Below are 23,606 nucleotides of genomic sequence, written 5' to 3' on the forward strand. Positions count from 1 at the left end.
TATGTTCCCCCAAATATACATGTCCCTGAAGCTTGGGTATGATACCAGTGGGCCATTTTCTTCCCCTTTCATTTTTCTGCCAAACCCTTCTGTCCTTTCAGCTTTGCCCCCACCAACCCCCTGAGCCATGGACCCAAATGGATTTTCCTGAAATAGATCCTGAGACCTTTTGCATCCTCTGGCATCTAAAAGCAGGTTCTCTATCTCTTTCAGTTACGTAATTGTGTGTTTAAACTGTGGGGCTCAACAGAGTCATGGCAGCCTCAGAGTTGTCAGCAGCTGGAACTACTGAGCTGGCCGCGGGGAGCTGTGCACCATGATTGATTTCTGAGGGTGTTCGGGAAGCCTGGAGGTGATGTGAGCCGGGGTGCTCTGCAGAGCTGTCCACAGGCCTCTTTGCTGTTACGAGCTGTGTAGTCCTGTGGTAGCTTAACCTAAAATAAAACAGAACACTGCTGTTTCTCTTTTCTGCGAGAATAATCAGTGCCCAGGGAGCTGTCTTATGGGGTCCCTGGTACTTTCTTCTTGTTGAGTTCTTGGCAAAGCCAGCTCATGACCATGTGACCTGTGCAGTTACGCAGGGGCCTGGACATTTGGTTTAATGTTCTGCTGTCACTGTCTTGAAAACCTTAACAACAAGGGGACCCATGCCTTCCTTTGGCTGTGAGCCCTGCAAATGATATAGGCTGGTCCTGATCCTAGGAGCTGGCCCCAGTTCTTGACTTCAGAGCTTCCAGGGGAAGCCAGAGGAGCAAGGGAAGCATTTGAGGGTGACTTTTAAGGGTACTCCCATGCTTGTTCTTTAAATGCCACAGTTTAGGATTCAAGAGTTGGGATATCTAATAGAGAACAGACTTGTGGTTGCCAAGGGGGAGGAGGGGTAGGGGAGGGAATGATTGGGGGTTTGGGGTTAGCAGAGGCAAACTATTATATATAGAATGGATGAACTATTATATGTGTATAGCACAGGGAACTAAATTCAATATCCTGTGACGAACCGTAATGGAAAAGAATACAAAAAAGGATATATACATATATACACACACACACACAAATATGTATACGTATAACTGAGTCACTTTGCTGTACAGAGGAAATTAACACAACATTGTAAATCAACTATACTTCAATAAGATTAAAAAAAAAAAAAAGAGTTGGGGTGTTTATCCCCAACTTGACTTGAAGGAAGGAACGTATTACCAGATAGAAGACCGTTCTGGGATGTCAACAGTAGCTGTCCTAAGTAGCACTGTTGCTCAAAAGGAAGCTCTGTGCATCCCAGGCCCTTCTCAGCTAGAAAGCTGAAACAAGGGCTAATCATCTGTATGTAAAACAAGTTTCCAGATGAGACACAACATGCTTCCTGATCAGCAGCATTGCCAAGGTGAAGGTTAACTATGGCAGTTCATTCATTTATTCATTCAACAAATATTCATTAGTCACCTACAATGTACTGGTCACTGTGCTAGGAGGAGGGGACGGGTGGTGCCTTAATCTGAGTTCCCTCCAAAGCAGATTCTGTGACAAAAGATTTGAATGGGAGTGGTTTATCCGGGAGGTGATCCCACGAAATACCAGCGGGAGAGGAGAGAAGTGAGACAAAGAAATGAAGGAAGGCAGTAAAGGGTGTGTTATCGAGGAGGTGCCCCTGCAGGCATCCTGGGTGCAGTCCCCGTGGGGACCTTTGGAGGGAGTGTAGAACAGGCCTCAGAAGTGTCCCATGGAAGGATGTGGAGCTGGGCTATTTATCCACTAACTCCCACCTGCCTTTGGTTGAGGGCTGCCCCTCCTGCAAGGATGAACACAGCCTTTGGGCCAGAGAAGGCTTTTAGGCAAAGAATCCCAAGCACTTGCAGTAGAAAGCTGTGGTAAAGTATGAGATGAGCAAGTGCCGAGGGCAAGGGGATGAAGAGTGACAGAACTGAGGCTGCCGTTGCAGATAGATTAGTAGAGAAGACCTTTCTGAAGAGGTGACATTTGAGCAGAGACCTGAATGAAGTAAGAGGTCATTTAAATATCCAAGATGAAGGGAACAGCAGGGCAAAGGCCCTGGACAGGAACGTGCGTGGGGTTTTGTGAAGGACAAGGAGGCTGGATGGATGGAGCGGAACCGTCAACGAGAGGAGAGGTAGGACAGGAGGGCCACAGAGTACCCAGGGGCTGGGGTAAGGGCTGGGGAGTGGATGCGGAGCATATCAGGAATCTACTGGAGGATTCTGAGCAGAGGAGTGACACGATCAGATTCTTGTCTTATAAAGGAAAGCCTTGCCTTCTGGGTAGAGGACAGACTGGGGGTGAAGGTGGAGGTGCAGAGTAGAAGGAAGATGATGCTGTCAAACCAGAGTTCAGAGGTCAAGAGGTCTAGGGTTTCTTGACAGGAGGACCAGCGGAACATGCTCCATCAGGACCACAGTGTATGTTTCCAGCCCAAGCAGCTCACCCGGAGTTGGTTCTACATTCCAGCCTGCGTCCACAGCTCTTGATTTTTCTTGGCTCTAAGGAGCCTACTTCATAGCTCCTGTTCATGACGGGGGTCTTTGCCTCCTCTCCTTCCTTCTCAGGACCATTTGGCCTTAGCTCTTCCCATCACTTCAGTCTGGCACCTCAGGCTGCTGTGCCCTTTTCCCGAATCACTGCCTTTCTCTGGCTCCCTCGCCCTTCCCCTCACCCTGGCCCAGCACACGGTGACTGTGTGATCTGCAGTCACGGGCGCACCCGACGGGCATTCACGGTTTCGCTGTAACATGTGCATTTGAGCTGCTTTGCTGACTTTCATCCTTCAGTGTATTGTGGCTGAGTTTTTTTTGGATGTCTTATTTGTAGCAAAACGATTCATGCAACCAAATTCCTCATTCTCTTCTCAGGGGAAGTTTGCTCAGTTGGCTGCCTGCATCATGGACTATGGCAGCTGCGAGTTATGATAATCTGATGTGTCTGATGTTGGAGCATCATTAGACAAAGGCACTGCTGATGGCTTTCCTGCTCTGCCAGCCTCACCCTCTCTCAAGCGCTTGGGAGGAGAAGGAGGGTACCCAAATCCACAGATGCTCAAGTCCCTTATGTAGAATGGCATAATGTTTGCATGTAACCTATGCACACTCTCCTGTATACTTTAAATCATCTCTAGATTACTTATAATACTTAATGCAATGTAAATGCTACGTATATGGTTGCCAATGCACAACAAATCCAAGTTTTGCTCTTTGGAACTTTCTGGAATTAAAAAAAATATATAGTTTTGATCTGCTCTTGGTTGATTCCACCGATGCAGAACCCACAGATATGGAGGGCCAGCTCTATAGGCATTGTTATTAAAATGTTTATATTTTACAAATGTACCTCTGCACAAAACCGCTGAATTCAGGAAATTTTAGCTACGCTTTTCTGTAAAACACAGTTTCATATAGCTTTAAAATCAACATAGTTTTCTCATTTCCTTACTTCATTTAAGGATTGATGCAGTTATTTAAAAAACCTGTCTCCCTTGTAAGTCATCCCAGTGGGATTGGCAGTGATCATAGAAGGGACATTTGTGGGGCTTGTTCATCAGAACACCTTTGCTTGCTGGGCAGTTATTTCGTGCATTGTCCTCAAGCTCCTTTACAAAAATCTCTTAGTGGTTAGTGTGTCTCTGCACATACAGTGTCACAGAGTGTCAACTTTCACTTCGGTCAGTAAAGAGATGGCCTGATTCTAGGGTCATATTAAGAAAGCTGGTTTTTCTCTGGAAACTATTTTATTTTCAGCTCAGATTTAGGTTAGAAAAACAGACTTAAAAACAAAACCTAACAATTCCTAGCATAATGAGAATTAAATGAAACATTCCAGTTTCCATCAACTGTCCATTTTTTAATGAAATCGTCAGCTTCTTTTCAGCTGTGTCTGGGACTGACTTCTCACACTTCAATGTGGGTGTGAATCACCTGCGATCGTGTTAAATGCAGATTCTGCATTTCTAGCAAGCTTCCAGATGGTGCTGATGCTGCTGCTGGTCACTGGGCACCCTTTGGGGAGCCAGGTTTTGGACAACTTGCTCTAGGATCCACCTTGCTTGGCTGGGGGGGCAAAGCTATGCCTGGGGGAGGGATTAACTGCTTTGGGGAAAAAAGGAGATTTTTGGAGGTAAAGTTAGCCTGAAAATTTTTCTGATGCAGAAAACCATTTTCATACTGACACGACGACTTGCGTGGCTGCCTTCCCAGAATCAGATGAAATGGAGTGCTGTGGTGAAGGAGGGAGTTCTTGGCTTTTTGACTCTGGCTGGAAAACATCTAAACTGCTTCTCTTTATCCAGGGAGGGTTTCTCAAGGCTTGGAGGCTCCTCATGTCACTGAATTTGCAGTCCTGGCAGAGGGCATCAAACGTTTATGACTGCAAATGGAAGCCTTGCTCAGGGGTACAAAAATCTAGGTTACGGTTTTGAGCAGGAAGGGAGGGGCCTTGATGCTAAGGAAAGAACTGGTAGAAGTTCCGGAAGCATTTCAGGCAGTAATTACAAAGGAGAACTCTCTTCTCCTTAGCAACAGTCTTTGCAAGGGGAGCAAAAGCTTGGAATAGTAGCAGTCCCTACAGAGAAATCTGTGTGCAGACAGAATCAAAACCAATTGAAACAAGTTTGCACTAATGACTTTGGGGACCAGAGTGCCCCAAGAATGGAAGAGAAGGGCTTTATTATCAGGGGTGACCTCTAATTTACAATTCAAATGACTGTTGGGCATGTAAACGGACACCTGGGTGGGAGGATTGTGTAATGTGGGTGGTACTCGGTGAATTTCTTTATCTTGGACTTTGGATGAAGAAAGTCTTCCCTCTGCTTCTTGCAAGCTCAAGTAGTGACAGATGGTTCTCATTTTCTTGCTGGTTACTGTTCCCATAGGAATAAAATAGGACTTGGTGTTCAGAATTCAGCCTATGCAAAGATGCTTACATTCAGGTGGGCCATTTAGAAACAAAAGGACATTGGCTGTTATGATTAAACCAAGGTGAAGAAGGGCTGTGGAAAGTCATAGAGGTGAGGGCTGGACAGAACTACTCCTGTGACCTTGTGCAGATTATGATCCTCTTCTAGCATCAGTTTACTCTCCTGTAATGATGCTAATAATGCCTCCAGTCGGTGGTTTGGAGATAATGCTCATAGTGTCTAGCAGAATATTTGGTACATAGGTTTTCAGTAAGTGGAAGAGTTATTTTAGAAAATATCTTGAGATATAGCTTATGATTAGATTTCAGGATGAGAGCTGGAGTTCTGACTGGAGTTTAAACTTGAATTTCATCAACTGGGTAGAGCAACCAAGAACAGGGGTTGCAGAGAATACAATATGTCAAGAAAGTAAGATGCTCAGAGTAGTAAGACAACCAGTAAATTAGTATTTTTTATGAATGTGACAAAATAATTAGCTTACAGAGCTCTTGGCATATTGAGGTAATAAGTGAAATACCTGGGGCTGTAATTATTAGAGGAGAGTTAAGTTCTTATTATTATAAGAACTTAACAGAAGTCTTAGGTGCTTCCAGCCCAAGGACTTTATAAGCCCCTCTAATTCTTTTTCTTCTAACCACCTTGTAGCAGAGAGACTTTGCCACCCCACAGCTCACTGACTGCCCATTAATCCATCCCACAGATTCTCTCTAGGACCTGCCTTGGACTTGTGCTCTCCAGTATTAGAGCCACTTGCCCCACCGGGCTGTTGAACACGTGACATATGGGCAGTCCAAGTTGAGATGTGCTTGCAAGATTTAAATACTCTCTGAATTTCAAAGGCTTAGTATGAAAAAAAAAAGAATGGAAAATATCTCATTAATAATTTTTATATATGGAATACATCTAAAAATGACAATATTTTGGATACATTGGGTTAAAATATATTATTTAAATTAATTTGGCCTGTTTTTACTTTTCTAATGCGGCAACTAGAAAATTTTAAATTACACACATGGCTGGCATTTTATTTCTATTGGACAGTGCGGGTCTAGCCTGCACTGGCACTTGTATAGGAATTTCCTGGAGAGGCTTACATCATCAAGCTCCCCTGTCCCAAAACAGAAACAAAACCAAACCTTGTGCTGACTTAGGGGAGCTTCCTGATCTGAAGCTCTGTTGTCCTTTCTCAGGAAAAGGAACCCGAATTGGTGCAAGTGAACCATCTTCCTAGGCATATTAGGTCTGTACACATATAGTCTCAAAGTTTTTATATCATTTATATTCAGATTTTTCTTAATGTTGTTCTCAGTCAGCATTCGACAACTCATCGAAAAGGCAGTGTTTTATCTGAGGGTGTCTGTCTCTAAAACACATTCCCTTCCTCTTGAAACAAACACAGTAAAAGAGTATTGAAACAAAGGAAAAATCACTTGGTGCACTTTTGGTCAACATTTATCTTGCTGTAAAAAGAGAAGGAAGAGAAGAATGTAGGTTTGCATCAATTAAATTGTATCACAGTTACTGGTTCTCTTTCTTCATGGAGTCAGAAATCAACAAAGTAAATTTATTCTTTCTGGTTCGAAGTTGTCAGGGAGTTATTGAGAGGGAGCTGAAGTCCTATTTCTGCAGCAGAGCTAATGTGAGAGGAGAATGGTAAATTAAATAAGGGCACGATGGTTTAGCCAGCTGCTTCAGTGCCCTGAATGATCACTTGTAAGATGCAAATAAATGTAGGGCTTTGTGCTATTAAATAGAGTTATGGTTTTCAACTCAGAAGAAATATTGTGATGTGGCTGAGTAGTCCTATTAATGCGATATTTTTGGTCACTCATTTGTCCTTAGATTACCTCAGCTCCGGAGACGGGAATGATTAACATTGCACTCTAATCACGAGGAGTAGGAGGGATGGCATGTCGATAAATTGGAATTGAAGAACGGCTTATGAATTCTTTCACTAGTGTATCACTGTGTTCCCGGATTTTTGATTTAACGTTTTATTTCTCTTTCTTGAAGGCCATCTATGGAAACACTAGAGAGCTTTTTTAACCCTTATGCAACCTCTGATGAATCCTCCAGGTTGAGAGGGGCATCATGTAGCCTGTAATTAATTCCACGGGAGAACTTTAAGATTTCCAAGGTGCTTGGTAAGGTTGGTCTGTCCTCTTATGTGGTGTGGGGACAAGAACATATATTACCAGTGGGACTCTAGTCACTAGCATTACTAAATGTTGAAGCACTTTAGCTTTCTTAGGAAATGTCAAAATAGTCTCTACTCTTTTTCTGTCTGTTTCTTTTCATGCTATAGTTTTCAGGATCAGGATCATAACACCAAGTCATCTTCACAAACCCCCAGAATCATAACTAGGGAAGTACACTGGATCTGCCTTGGGAAAAGAAGTATTATAAAAATGGAATTGTGTTTACCTTCCTACTGTGACAATGTATTAATCCCCATCCTAAGGGTTTCCTTGGGTAATGGTGATAGAAAGTTTCATTCATTCTTCATTCATTCGTTCATTCATTCATTCAGTAAGCATTTATTAAACACTTAAGGTGTAGAAACATTGTATAAGGTAATGAGAACAAACCTAAAGGACAGTTGGCTTTTTCAGTGACCCCTATCTCTGGGGGTGTCCTGAGAAACAAGTTAGTTAGAATGGCATTGACTGCTTCTCTCACTCTTGAATCTTAGATGGTAGAGACCCTGAAATCTAGGGGAAAGTTATGCAGTGCTATTTATAATTTCAATCTCTCTGTTCTTTCAAAACTATCTTGAATTTCTTTAAAAGTATTATTCTCAGTCTTGAAACATTAGGTTATCTTTATAACAAGTGGTTTTCATCTTGACAGTATCCTTAACTTTCTGAGAGGAATGAAAATAATTTGTATGCTAAACCCCAGGTCTTCCAGATTTTTATTATTCTAGACAATTGATGCAGTATATGAAACTTTTGAAATTATAATTTACTATTTTGAGTCTTATCTCTTCCTGCATGTTGGTTCATGCTCTCCATTGCGTTAATCTTCATCTATTTACATTTCAGTCATTTTGTTTATCCGTTATTTAATCCATTCATCTGGATAATTCCTGTCAAACTCAGCTACAATAGCTGATATGGAATATATTACATAAAAGTCATTAAGGGCAGAATAGAAAGAATGGTATTCTGATTTTGATCTTTATTCAGAATTCTCAATGACTCTCCCTCAGCGACTGATGGCAGCAAGTGTTCCAAAAGCTACTTATTGGAAATGGCAGTCTCAGTTTCCTGTCTTCACTCCTGACTCTCAAAAGTTGGATGTCAGGTAGTCAATACAGTTACTGTGTTTCAGGTTCTTAAAAATCCTTGTCGAAATGAAACTATTCATTATTTTTCAGACTAAACGATTTTGTTTCTTTAACCTTTCCGATGCTAGTTTTCAGCTTCGAAGTCATTTCCTTTTCTTACACTATACACGCAATCCATCAGCCTCTACATTCAAAATATGTACCGAATTGACCACTTTCCCCAGTGTCAACTGTTAACCAGCATTGCCCAAGCCTGTTAATTGCTTTCTCTGTTTCACTCTTGCCTTGCTACAGTCGTTTCTCCAAATAGCGAAGTTTCCTTTAAAACTTAGGTCAGACTATGTAACTCTGCTGCTTAAAAGTGCTCCATTGGCTTCTCATTTAACCGAGAACCAGGTTTGATCAATGTCTTTGAATGATCTGGCTTCCTTTCGCTGATTTCACCCCCTTTGAGTGTCCTCCTGCTCACCTTGCTGTGCTCCAGCCACACGGATCTTTTCAGCCTTGTAAAACACGCACTCCCCTTAGGGTCTTTGCACCTGCTAGACCCTCTTCCTGGAATCCTTTCCCTCCAGGTCTTCACAAGGCTTACTCTCTCACTTCTCTTAAGTCTTTGCTCATATGTCACTTCATTAATGAGACCCCACTGGGGGCCCCTATCTACAATAAAAACATCACCCTTCTCTTCCCCTCCCCCCAATAGGAATCCAATAAATATTTTTTGAATGAGTGAAACAACTATTTTTCATGGAACACATTTAATTTCCTGTTCTATTTATGGGAATAGATAAGGAACGCATAAAATGATCCTGAGCAGAAGAGGACATGTAAATATTACAACAAAGTGGTAAAAAATAAGACATGTTAAAAATTCAAAACCATATCTTTAGTTTTCTTAAAGTACAAACAGTAACAAAACAAAGAGTCAATACATTTTTGAAAAATGGAGATATTTCTTGGAATAGCTAACATTTGTAACCGGATCATTATGCAAATATGTAATATTACTGGTATAATTTTGAGTTTCTTTTTTCTAAAATAGTAAATACTTCCCCTTTTGTGATCAGATTTAAACTTCCAATATGCTTGACAAACTTTCTTTTGTAGTAAAATGTGTCTCTGTGTGTGTAGTATGTATACAACTATATATACATATATATGATTGAATTATCAATGGTTTATGAATTTTTAAACTAATGAAAGTTATGATGCATCAGAGAGTTATTTCCTATTGTTAAATGGGACTCTGTTATGATTATTATTATTGATATATTATTATTTGTAGGTATTAAATACATACTTGCAAACTTGTAGAAGGAACATTTTTTGTTTGTTTTTGTCTTTATTTTGGCTGCATTGGGTCTTTGTTGCTGCGCGTGGCCTTTCTGTAGTTGCAGCGAGCAGGGGCTATTCTTTGTTGTGGTGTGCAGGTTTCTCATTGTGGTGGCTTCTGTTGCAGAGCATGGGCTCTAGGTGCACGGGCTTCAGTAGTTGTGGCACGTGGGCTCAGTAGTTGTGGCTCGTGGGTTCTAGAGCACTGGTTCAGTAGTTGTGGCTCATGGACTTAGTTGTTCCACGGCATGTGGGATCTTCCTGGACCAGGGGAACCTGTGTCCCCTGCATTGGCAGGTGGATTCTTAACCACTGTGCTACCAGGGAAGCCCCGGAACATTTCTTCTTTAACCAGAATATCTTCTTCTGCATGTTGTAAATGTGTGAATTTACTTAATTGTCTGGGCTTGTTGCCTTATCTCCAAAAGGAAGATAATAATATGCTACTGAGTTAAAGGTACGACATATGGAATTCTGAAATGTGATTGCTCTTGAAGATTCATTATTTTAAAATCACAATATCTCCACACCCATTAAAATAGCTAAAATAAGAAGAAAAAAATGGGCAGTACTAAGTGAGTGAGGTTGCAGAGCAGTTGTGATTCTCATACATTCATTGTTGGTGAAAATGTAAAATGGAACAGCCACTTTGGAAGATAGATTGGCAGTTTTGTATAGTGTTAAACATACAGTTTCATGTGACCCAGCAATCCCACGCCCGGGTACTTAACTAAGTGAAATGAAAACTTATTTTCACACTAAAATCTGTACACTAATATTTGTAGTAACTTTATTTATAACCATCAGAAACTGGAAACAACCCAGATGTCCTTCCAGCTGGGGGATGAAAAAACAAACTGTGGTATATCCATACATTGAAATACTACTCAGCAGTAAAAAGGAACAAACTACTGATGAACACATCAGCATAGATGGATCACAAACTGCATCATGCTAAGTGAAGGAAGTCAGAGTCAGACTCAAAAGGCTATGTTGTGTATGATTCCTTAACACCCAGAAGTTGGGTGGGATTGAGAGGAGGGGCTGACTGCTGAGGGGCAGCGTGAGAGAGATTTGGGGGTAATGGAACTGTTTTATGTCTTGATTTGTGTGTTGGTAATGTGATTGTATGCGTTTGTCAATACTCATAGAACTGTATACCAGAAAGAGTGAATTTTACTATATGCAAATAAAAAACAGGAAATTAATCCTCTTGATTAATAAAACCAGCTCTGCCTCTGAGTCCAGCCACTGATGAAGCCTGAATGTCCTAGGAGAGTGTGCACATCTGTGTCTTAGTTCCTCATTTCATTTTACTTCAGTTGCTGGGGTTTCCTTGCGAGACCAGTCTTGCCTCAGGTAGTACTCGTAGACTTTGATTCTGAGGTCAGAAGTAGCAATGGCAGAAAACCATCCCACATTCTCCCAGAAGCTGTTTCAGAGGGATCCTGCTAGCTGGTTAGCCTAGTTTGGTGCCGGTGGTGGTGCTGACAAAGATGGAGAACTTGTTAGAGTTGTAGATAAATCAGCTGCTTCAGTTTGTTCATAAAATCAAATGCAGATGAACAGGAAACAGAATCAGAGCAGGCTGTTGTCCATACAGATTATTCTAGACTGTGCATTTGGAGCCCGTCTATTCAATATGGTACCTGTGTCAGTGCCTTGGCTCAGCAGCCATGTTCTGGGTCTTGAAGAGTTTGTAGGGTTCAGTTCCATCAATAAAAACCCAACTTGTTGCCATATCTCAGTGTATTGGGCTCCAGTGGGCCAGCTGGTGATGTAATTTCTCATAGGACAAGTGGTTGACCAGTTGTCTGTGACCAAAATAACTATCTGACAAACATAAATACCAGTCTCAAATTTACATAATTCATAACAAGAGAACTTAAGGCATTGAGTGGTTCTTGTAAGCTGTGCCATACTCTTTATTTATTTATTTTTTCTATTTTCACTTGCTGACTGGAGGATGCATTTTATGTTTATGAAGGATGTGACTACATAAAGGTTTTTGAGGTCATGATTCTCTGGTCAAACCAGCCCTGTTTCCATTTTTCTAGACTCTTTTGTGTCCTCTGCCTTAGGGGTACCTGCTTCTCTCATACTTAGCTGTCTCAAGAGTGCTATAAATCTAGATTGATCCTGAAACCAGCTTCCTACCAGCAGATTAGAAGTGAAGCACAGCAGATTAAAATGAAATATTTTTCTCTCTGGCATTACTCTAGAGCAACAACTGGAGTTTCTGCTGTTACTATTCTTAGCATAATTTGCACACATCATTTTCTCTGTGTGCCTCGTTACTTGAGTGCAGAAATAGAGGAGGAGGGAGAGGACAGTAATTGATCACCCACCTTGGATTGGGGAATGTGATAAACACTTTTCGTGTATTATTCCGTATAACTTCACAACAATGAGTCAGGTAGATAATTTTGCTGCTTTACAAACAAGGAAGCCAGGGCCAACAGAGGTTAATTGACTTGTATTCTCAAAGATAGGTCTCTCTCATTCCAAAACCCACTCTTTTTATACCTCAAGGCTCCATTTGGGAATAGTATTTCCTCATCTCGTTTCCACTTTCTCTGGAGGATGGAGACTGCACTGGTCTTTTGAGATTGAGCCCTGGGCTTCTTATCACACCTGGTCTGAGAACCAAGTCTGCTCTCTGTTTTACTTTTCAGAGTCCCAAGAGATTTGGCCTAATTTTATGTATTTTTCAAAGTTGCCATCACACACTTATCACCTGTTTCTTTCTCCTCCATGACTGCCTGAAGAGGAAAATTGAATCTCCGAGTTTCATGGCTCTGAAGCACAAACCCACAAGGCTTTCTTATTTAAATCATCCCACTTCTAATCACCACGGGGAAATAGGAAAGCAAAGAGAGAGAGAAAAAACCCAACAGGAAAAGTTACAAAGATTCAAAGATAGTTTAAAATCTTAATCCTTGAGCCCAGTCTATGTGTTATAGCTCTTGAAATTCTTCTTAGGAATTATTTCTTAGAAGATACTAGAAGTCTCCTTAATAGGGATTAGTTATTCATTTGTGTCTTGGATCTGTGGTCCAAAACAAATTCAGGTTGGTACCAGTGCTGAAATTTTCTCTCCCAGCCAATCATATTTTCCAGTGACTGTCTAACTCTAAGGGTTTCGTTATAAACCTGCCCTAGGAGAGACTTCCAGAAAGCAAAGGTGTTTCAATGTTAGTTTGTGTCACTGGAGGAGGTTGGGAAATGGATATTAGGCTCAGTTTGAAGCATTTTTGCTACCCAGTACCTGGAGTCAGAGCCACACGTGGGAGTTGAAATGTTCTCTAAGTGTAAACTACACACTGGATTCCAAAGACTTAGAATGCAAGAAGAAAAAAAAAAAAAAAAAGAGGAATTTTAAACTATCTCAATAATTTTTCTATCAATTACATGTACCTCAATTATATAAGAAAATTCTGCAAATACTGGGTTAACTCTTATTAACATTAAATTCACATTTTTAAACTTTTAATTCTCAGACTATCATAGATCCACATGCAGTTGGTACCGTCTTACACAACCTAGGTATAGCATCACAACCACAAAATTTATATGGATACAGCCCACTGACCTTATTCAGATTTTACCAGATTTACATGTACTGGTGTTTGTGTGTCTCTGTGTGTGTGTGTTTAGTTCTATGCAATTTATTCACCTGTGTAGATTCATATGACCACCACCACTGTCAAAATACATAAGAATTCTATCGCAAGGATCATGTTTGCCAGATACTGTAGCCATAGCCTACCTCCTCTCCTCCCTAACTACTGGAAATCAGTAATCTGTTATCCATTTGTGTACTTGTGTCATTTCAAGAATGCCATACAAATGGAACTATATAGTTTGTAACCTTTTGAGATTAGCTTTTTTTGCTCAGCAAAGTTCCCTTGAGATCTACGCAAATTATGTTATCAAGAGTTCTTTCCCTTTTTATTGCTGAGTAGTATTCTGTTTCTTTTTACCTTTTTAATAGTGCTTCTGGAAACTAAAATTACATATGTAACTCACAATTGCGGTTTTCATCATATTTCTATTGGACATTACTGGTTTAAGTGCATGCTTGTTGGAAGTAACCAAAAAGCACATTTCTGTTGCATTTTCATTGAATTTCGGGCATCCTGTGTTAAATGGTGCATTTTGTTCTGCCAACTCTGAATCAAGGCAACAGTACCTTTTAAAATCATTTCAGGAGAGTAAAGTCATCTCATTGTCTCTCCCACTCCCTTCCTCCCACCCTTTTTTTTTTTTTTTTTTTTTTTTGGTCAGTTTTCAGTAAGAAAACCTTTGTATTTCTATCCACAAAAGAAACTTTTCATAAGGTTAGGCATCAAAGAGGGGTTTCTTGCAGCTGCTGCCAGTAGTATTCGGTGCACTGGTTTGAGACTAATTAAATGGCTCATATTTATCTGATATTTTCCCCCTTGGGAGACTCAGAAACATTTCTTTTTTTTTAACTTAAGCTTCAAAAAGAAACCAGCTCAGTTAGCTTATGATGGAAGGAAGAAGCAGGACACAGGGACACTTCAGAGCAGATTAGAACTGAGGTAAAGGATAATACCATTTTCAATTAAAATTGCCTGGGGAAATAAGGTAGGCAGAGAATAATTACCTGGGTTGGCACACATCCAAGTCTCTGAAACTAAGACCCTGTTTGAATGTTCTGAGGGATCACTGACGACCACAGGCAGCCAAGGACCTTGAGAATTATGTCTGATCTCAAACCTATTTGGGTGTTCTGGCTGCAGTGCATAGCAATTTTAAGTCAAATTATGTGGCTTGAGAAATTCTACCAAATAAAACTAGGGAAAAACTAAGACCTCCCCCAAATAAGCAACTCCAGAAAGCATCAGATTAAAGGGAGGTTTCTCTGACAAAATACATTTATACTTCTGTAATTACTGCTCTGTGCCCACCAGGGCAATGGAACCAAGATGGAACCATAGGAGAACATAAAGAGGACTGATTAAAGAATAGTTCTAATCACTCACCTCCTCACAGAGAGGACCCTGGGTGGTAACAGTCCTTGGTCAGCGTCTTGCCGGTACCAGGAGCAATCACTGAGTAAATGCCACCTGACACGTGGGCTTGTCCAACCTAGTTGTGGAAATGCATCGTTGAAAGCAAGTGTTCCTTTTCTATTTATTTTTTTAAATTGAAGTATAGTTGATTTACAATGTTAGTTTCTGGTGTACAGAAAAGTGATTCAATTGTGTGTGTGTGTGTATATATATATATATATATATATATATATATATATATATATATATATATATATAATTTTTCATGTTCTTTTCCATTATGGTTTATCACATGATATTGAATATAGTTCCCTGTGCTATACAGTAGGACCTTGTTGTTTATCTATCCTATATATAATAGTTTGCATCTGCTAACCCCAAACTCTTAATCCATCCCTCCCCCACTCCCCTCCCCCTCAGAAATCAAGAGTTCCTTTAATACAGATATCAGGATGTGCCCCCCACCCCCACTCCACTTCCACCTCCACCTCCATCTCCGCCTCTAGTGACCTATTATTACAACTGCTAAGCCTGTGTTTCTTGGGGTCTGTGCTGCTGATGACACCCGGTGCCATGATGCCCCTGCTTTGGCTGGGTGGAACTGATGGAAAAGGTTGGAGGGTATTGAACTACAGGTTTTTCCTTTCTCATTACCTAAAGAAAGGCTCACTTTCTTCTCTATAGTAGGAAAGGGAGCCAGTGGTTTCTATTCTTTGCTTCTAGTGTTAGCTTTCGCTTTGTTGCCATCTTTTCATAATCTCTCAATTTCAAATGTAGGACAATGGAAAAGGGTTTGGAAGGAATGAAAAAGAGAAAGAAGGAATCAATCACAGTTTTCATCTCTCCTCTTCCAAATAAGGATATAGGGGGTTAAGGAATGTCTGGATTATTTTCTTTTTTAAGAAGACTTCATTGGCTTGCTTGGACAAGGCTGCTGCTGGCACATGGGGTGTCTTTACGCAAATTATAGAATCACACCCGTTGGCAAGGCTGCAGCCCCAACTCTCACCCCTTGGCCTTGGATGTGAACCAGATCTATTTGAGTGCAGTGCATAGGTGCTTGGCCACCACCTTGTGCTGTGTATTAGGCGCAGGAAGCACCCCTATTTCACAACATGGAAACACAGATGAGTGCACAGACAGCTATGGTTTTAAGAGGAAGGGTCCACGGTTTGAATTCACATGCCTTTTCTTACTCACCACATGACTCTGGATCAGTAATATAACTACCCTGTGACTCAGTCTCCTCATCTGTAGAAAGTTTCTGCTACATGGAGTTTGGTGAGATTTAATGAGTTAATATACATGAAACACTGAGAGCAATACCTGGACTTAGTAATTTCTCATTAATTGGTTATTATGCCATGAGCGAGTGACTGTATTAAGCATGCTTTTAATTATTTTTATCCTTTTCCTTCAACTGTTAGTGTGGTTATGTATACAGTGCCTCTATGTAATTTCCAAATAGCCAAGTCTGTTGGGTGAAAAGCTGTTAAATTGGTTGAGACCATGTAGAAAATATAACAATTTAATTAAAAAATTTTTAGCGCATGATGGTATTTGGATACTTAAAAATATTTTTTTGGTCCTTCTAGGTACTAGTTATGTATCTGTTTTCTTCTTCTTTTCCTTCTTCTCCTTCTTCTCCCCCTCCTTCTCCTTCAGAATATCAATTTTCTACACATCTAATTTCATAAGGTCAGTTTAAGTTCAAGAAGGGAAACATCTCATATACATCTGGAAGTTGGCAGAGTACATGCATTCTTAGGGTTAGAGCATTAGCTACTCTAGTGATGAATGGGAGAACTGTTACAAAGCTACTCGCTGGGTTTAACTTCCATGCATCCTGTCTGTTGGCCAGTTAGCCTTCCTTGTGACATGATGTCAGTTCCCAACCTGAGAAAAAAAAAATAAATGCATACAGACAACAAATGCATGCAGCAATTAGGTACTAGGTATAGCAGACAGAATTCTCGTATGGGACCAGGACTCCTACCCTGGTGACTATGACCTTGATGGATGTCACTCCTGTGATGAGGTTATGTTAGATGGTGCAGCTGACTTTCAGAATGAGCTTTTCTTTGGTGGGCCTGTCCTAGTCAGCTGAGTCTCTAGTAGGGACTAAAGAAAGATTCAAGGAGAGAGCGGGATTCCATGCAGGGGAGATTGTCCGCTGCTGGCCTGGAAGAGGTGGGGCTGTGAGGCAAGGAGTGTAGGTGGCATCTGGGTGCTTGGCTTGGCCCCCTGCTGACAGCCAGCCGGGAACGGCCCCCAGTCCTATGACTGTAAGGAAGTGAAACTGGCCAACAACCTGCCTGAACTTGGAAGTGGATCATTCCTCAGGCTCCAGAAAGGAAGGAAGCCTACAGAGACCTTGATTTTAGCCTTGTAAGATGTTCAACAGAGAGCCCAGCAGCTGGACCCAGACTTCTGACCAAGTACCAAGAGCTACTAAATTTGTGTTGTTTTAAGCTGTGAAGTTTGTGGCAGTTTTGTGATGCAGCCACAGAAAACCAATGCACGAGGGAAACCAGGCAAAAGAAGGTAGCGAGGTAATTGCAAAGCCGTCGCCATTATTTAGAGAAAAAAAATAACACTCATAAAATGACTCATAATAAACTCCTATAAAGAGTTAACCATTTTAGATCCAGTTAGCCACAGTAAATGACAGATCCAGGAGCTATAACTTTTCTGGGCAGAGCTTAGAATGAATGGTTTCTCAAACTGGCAGTTTTAGACTTTAGGGAGGGGCAGAGGAATGATGAAATTGCTCCCTTGCTAGACATTTATTGCACGATGGTAAAGGGAAAATACACAGACTAGGAAGGTGGACTCCCCTTCTTTCCATGCTCGTCAGCATTGCTGACTGTGATTTCATCTTGGGGGGGGTCGCTAACCCAGTGCAGGGAGAAGAGCCAGAGAACATGGGTGAGGGGCCATCTGGTGGAAGTGATCAGGAGGGGGCGCTGGGGGGACCTGGCAGACCCAGACCTTCTCAGGAGCAACGGCCACCTCTCAGCTGTGACTGGCGTACAGGCGGCTCTCTGGGTCCCTGTTGCCCAGTCTTCCAGATTTCCAAGAGAGGCTGGGGTTCCAATGTTTTATATGAAATCTCCCATTATGTAAGTGTTAACAATCAGCTCAAATGTTCAAAGATCACCATAGGGAAGTGTAAACATGTATGTGGCCACGTCAGGCCCTTGGCAGCCTCTCTTTCAGTGCAACTCAGAGGAGAGAGTTATGTGAGCAGTTTAGGGTTTGGGGTGTGAGCTCAGCTTGGACAGTGGTTTCTCTTGCTTGGTCACTGTCATGTCCTCAGAGCCAAGGACAGTGTCAGGCCACAGGGGGTGCTCAATATATGCTTGTGGAGTGGCTCTGAGGAGATGTCAACGTGTCCATACTCTATGTGAAAGTATCAAATGTGATTGCTTTGGCAAAATGAGTTTCAAAGATCCTATTGCTTTTTTTTTTTTTAATATAACTATAGTTGACTTACAATATAGTGTTAGTTTCAGGGTACAGCAAGGTGATTTATATATTATATATATATATATATATATATATAGAGAGAGAGAGAGAGAGAGAGAGAGAGAGAGAGAGAGATTCTGAGATGGGTGTTAACGTTACCTACATCTTACAGATGAGGAATGATCTCAGAGAGGTGAAATCAGCTGCTTGAAGACCACACGGCTGGTAAATGACTGTTCTCGGCTTTCTCTGATAGCCAGGCTTCTGCCCTTCTACGTGCTTGCTGCTCAGGGTGTGCTCTAGAACCAGCAACATCAACACCTCCTGGGAGCTTGTTAGAGCTGCAGAATCTCTGGTCTCAACCAGAATCTGCCGATAACTTGGGCGATTTGTGTGTATGTTAAGTTTCAGAAGCATTGTCCTACCCCATGGGTTTCTAAACTTGGGTTATTCCTGAGCCACTTCTATGGATTTGGCAAAATCTGTCTTTCACCTGAACTTATTACTCATCTTTTCCACTTAAATATATTCACTTAAAAAGAAAAGATAACTGATAAATAACTGGTAACATGATAACGTTACTATAGTAAATAGCCATTAGTATATTTATAGTGGTACGATTAATTTCAATAGAGACCTGATATCATTTTCCATAAATAGAAGTTGCATTAATGTATATGCACTGTACATTCTCTCTCCATGTACTGTGGTAAAATACATATATTTTACATGTAAGCTGTACCATGAATAAAAACTGTACTGTAATAAACTGTAAAATATCTGTGGGCCATCAGTGGGAGTGTGTCCCATTTGGAAACGATACTATGGTAGATTGTAAAGATGGCCACCAAGTCTTTCCCTCCCTGTATCCATGCCCTTAAAGGGTGCAAATTCCCATCAAGAAGTGGGGCTCTCTCTCCACCCTTTGAATCTGGGCCTGACCACGTGGCTTGCTTTGCCCAATGCTACGTTAGCACATGTGACACAGCAGAGGCTTGAGAGGCGCTTGTGCAGTGGGATCTACACTCTTGCCATTCTCACCAACTTGAGATCATTTTGTGAACCAAAATAAATATTTACTGATTTAAGCCACACAGGTTTGAGGTGGTTGGTTACACTGCACAAACTCACTGACATAACTGTTCTCTAACATTCTGTTTGTTTGCAAAACAATAATTTTCCATGTTCAGTAGCAGATCACAGTGAAATGATCTCTGTTTTGATTGTCTTGCCCAGTTATTCTTCACCTGAAAACAAAATTTCAATATTGAATATCTTGGGAAGAGCATTGAATGCTAGTCCTTTGTGTTCAGTATATAGATTCTCAAAATTAGACCTCGTAATGTAAGCCTCAGATATTTGTAGGTTTTTTTTCCCTCCACTAAGAAACAAAAACTTCACACTTGGCTAAAGCTCCCCATTGCTTTGAAATAAGACTATATCTCAAGCACTGTGGCATCTGTCATTAGTGGTACTTTGCAGGCATACGCTCTTCTTTGGCAAAGGTAAAATATAATTGTATGTATTTCCCATCACAAGAAATCCCATGGATAATTACAATAGTTTGTCTCTTAAAAATGTAAATGTTCACTACTTACTGTTTTCTTGGAGAGTGTAAGTAAGTATTTTGTCATTTTGGAAAGAAGCCAACTAATATTTACTGGCAAACTTACTGAAAGATAACCTTTTTTATAAACTGCTTTAATGAAATATCATTTACAAAACATAAAATTCACCCACTCACAATGTATGATTTAGTGGTTTTTAGTATATTCACAAAGTTGTGCAACCGTTTCTACAGTCTAATCTCAGAACATTTTCATCACCCCAAAGAGAAATCCCACACCCCTGAGCGTCCACTCCCCGCCTTCTCTGCCCCTCCAGTCCTGCACAACCACTAATCTGCTCTCTATCTCTGTGGATTTGCTTATTCTGCACATTTCATATACCTGGAGTCACATAATATGTGGCCTTTGTGTGTGGCTTCTTTCATTTAGTATAATTTTTTTTAAGGTTCGTCCATGTTGTCACATGTATCCATGTTGCATTCTTTTTATTGCTGAATAACAGTCTATTGTATGGATATATCACATTTTTTAATCCATTCATCAGTTGATGGACATTGGGATTATTTCCACCTTCTGGCTATTATAAATAATGCTGCCACGAAAAAAGTACATAAAAATTTTTTGTTTGTGGACACGTATTTTCATTTCTCTTCGGTACATAACTAGGAACAGAATTACTGAGCCATATGGTAATTCTATGTTTAACCAGTTGAGGAATTGCCAGGCTGTTTTCCAAAGCAGCTGAAGCATTTTATATTCCCACAAGCAATGTAGGAGGGTTCTGATTTCTCCAAATTCTCATTAACACTTTTTCTAATCTGTCTTCTGATTATAGTTATCCTAGTGGGTGTGAAGTAGTATCTCATTGTGGTTTTGACTTAATTTTCTCTTATGGTTGAACATCTCTTTATGTATTTGTATATCTTCTGGGAGGAAATGTCTATTCAGATTATTTACCCATTTTTAAATTGAGTTATTTGTCTTTTTATTGTTAAGTTATAATAGTTCTAGTTGTGGCGAGCGGGGGTACTCTTCATTGCAGTGCGTGGGCTTCTCACTGCGGTAGCTTCTCTTGTTGTGGAGCACAGGCTCTCGGCACAAGGGCTTCAGTAGTTGCGGAACACATGCTCAGTAGTTGTGGTTCGCGGGCTCTAGAGCACAGGCTCAGTAGTTGTGGTGCACGGGCTTAGTTGCTCCACAGCATGTGAGATCTTAACAGACCAGGAATCGAACCTGTGTCCCCTGTGTTGGCAGGCGGATTCTTATCCACTGCTCCACCAGGGAAGTCCCATGTAGTTAAGTATTTCAACATTGGCTTTCCCAAATGTTGCAATATCCTAGCCATGAAGCAGAAAGGCTTATGGAACAATGCATCAGTTTTATGCTGGATAGTCACTTAGGGAACTATAGAAGGAAAGCAAAATGTGTCCAGTATTTAAATCTTTGGTTACAGAAGGACATGGGTAGCAGGTGGTTTCTCAAAACGAGGAGCATGGTATAGCAGGTTTATTAATCAGTGACGTTTTTTGGAACTCGTCTTGTTTTACAGTCTCAAGAGACATAAAACATTTTTAACTTCCCAGCTCTAGGCGGGGCACTTAATTATCTCCTTTTCAACAAAGTTGTGGGGAGGCACTATCTCGGTGCTGGGGATATACATCATGGTTCTAATACACACATGATCCCTGTCTGCATGGAATTTACAGTCTCATATTAATACATCACTACAAGTATAAATGTAATATTGAAACTATGGTAAATGCCATGGAGGGGGCAGTACCATGGAAGCTAAACGTTGGTCAGGGTGCCTGGGTTTGCATGCCAGCTTTGTGTAATTCTTGAATAGACACCCAACTTCTCAGTTTTCTCTTCTATAAAATGGGAATAATCACAGTACAAACATTTTAGAGGTTTTATGTTGATTAAATATGATGATGCAATCCATGCTTAGAGCTGGGTCATAGTACATATTTACTAAACAGTGAAGTAATGGGAATTCCCTGGCAGTCCAGTGGTTAGGACTCCATGCTTCCACCGCGAGGAGCCTGGATTTGATTTCTAGTTGGGGAACTAAGATCCCACAAGTCTCACAGCATGGCCAAAAAAATAATAATAATAAAATAAATAAATAAATCAGTGAAGTATGTGTAGATGATGCTGTGTATTCTCTATTTCTATATACTTAAAATGGAATGTTTATTTCCATAGGAAGTTTAGATGAATTGGATTCTTGTATTTTCAATTTTAATTGTAAAAGTAATATGTTTTGTGATAAAATATTGCATAATTGTTCAATGTTAGGTTAAAATGCAAAGGCCCTTTTTACCTCCGTACAGTACCAGTTCTCCAGAGGCAGCACAGTTGAGTTTCTTGTTATCCCTTCAAATATGTTCTCTGCATATAACAATATTCATGTCTGTGTTTTTACACCTAGATTAGTGAGGTTTGTTTTAACACACTGGGGTCATAGTACACGTATTACTACCTTACTTGAGTTTTTAAAAATTAATACTATGACCTGAGAATTTTTTTCCATGTCTGTCTATGTAGACCCAAGTCTGCTTTTTTTTTTTTTTTTGTAATGACGTATTTTTCATTTGTGGATTTTACTGTAGACATCTCCATAAATAGATGATGACCTTGGGAAAATCCCATTTCAGATTTTACAGACAGCATTTTCCCGTATTTCAATTGCCAATTTTTCTGCCTCTACCTTCTTTCCAAATGCAGATGGGCTTCCTCTTATTTCTATGTACTTCTGACACCACCTGGAACCATGCCACTCCCCCACCCAACACAAAATCTTGGAAAGATCTTGAAATCTAAATTCAATGTCAAGTCCAAAACTACATAACAACTTGTTAATGAAGGCAATACAAAAACACACATAAAAAATAATGACTATTTGTACATAGATGCAATTTCATTGTAAACCTTTCCTATTCAGCACTGCTCTTTTTGAAAAATTTCTTAATATTACTATCAGTTTCACTGTCAATCAGGGAAAGATCATTATATCTACTTCTAGAACATTTTGGATATCGTTGTTGTTCAACTGCTGCTTAATTATTTTTATAGGTTAAGGGGTTGAATTGTAGATCAGCAGCTTAGTAGAGAGAGTGTATAAACCCTATAGGCTGGGTGTAGCACTAAGATTTCTGATTTGATGATTGTCTGTTTTTGTCATCCATTTAGAAACTAATGTCACTAATTTATTAATGTCTCTTTCTCATGTGTTTTAAAGAATATAATAGGTTTTGATTTTGAAGTGCAAAGGGCTGTTTCTTTCCGTGAGAATTCTAAATTTCCTTCACATTGATTTTTCTCTGATCTGTGTCCTTCCTCCACAGAGGACAGCGCTGTGATTTGACTAAGTGGACGTCACCTTCAGTCAGTCCCCAGCCATCTGGTAAGTACTCTGCACACAGTGGGTAAGTTGCTAGATGTGGGGTTCTAGAACTTTCGGTCTGTAAAATGAATCCCTTCATTCACACTGATGTCCCATCTGAAATGCCTCTCAGAACTGATTCACAGATGTTTTCCTTGATGTGGTGGAGTGTTCAACTCCTGGCATTTTCTAGATTCAAGTTTATTCATTCCACCAACCTTTGGTACTTCATTTTCTGCTGGATTTTCTGTTTGCCGTCTGTGGGAGTATTGCCTGCATTTAGTAAGCATCAGATATTAAGTTACTGTTTTCTGTAATTCTTTCTGAGGAGAAATGTATGCGACTTGTTTTTAATCTTATGCACATTTTGTTTAAGAAGATTCTCACAGATGGGAAAAATCATTGTCAGTTGGAGTCCACCCTCCATTTTATGGCAACTACCTATAAGGATGATGTAATTAAATCCTTCCAATGTTCCTCTAAAGTTCCATTTTACAAATCTTTAAAGAAACGCTAAAATGGAAATCGAAAATATATATGCACAGTTCTTTTTATTTATAAACAATAACTTGCCTATGCTTTATTCAAGAGGCAGAATCCT

The 23,606-nt window shown here is 40.4% G+C and overlaps 1 protein-coding gene across 5 annotated transcripts in view; it reads left to right on the forward strand.

Annotated features, from left to right (window-relative positions):
• Nucleotides 1-23,606, forward strand: part of PLCB4 (phospholipase C beta 4) — a 411,772-nt gene that overhangs the window by 134,357 nt on the left and 253,809 nt on the right. For all 5 annotated transcript variants that reach the window (XM_082358981.1, XM_082358984.1, XM_082358982.1 and 2 more), the window contains one exon: nt 22,968-23,026. The gene's annotated coding sequence lies outside the window, so the exon portion shown is untranslated. The remainder of the gene's footprint in view (nt 1-22,967; nt 23,027-23,606) is intronic.

The sequence above is a fragment of the Balaenoptera borealis genome, assembly GCF_965194805.1.
Source record: "Balaenoptera borealis genome assembly, chromosome: 16".
NCBI lineage: Eukaryota > Metazoa > Chordata > Mammalia > Artiodactyla > Balaenopteridae > Balaenoptera > Balaenoptera borealis.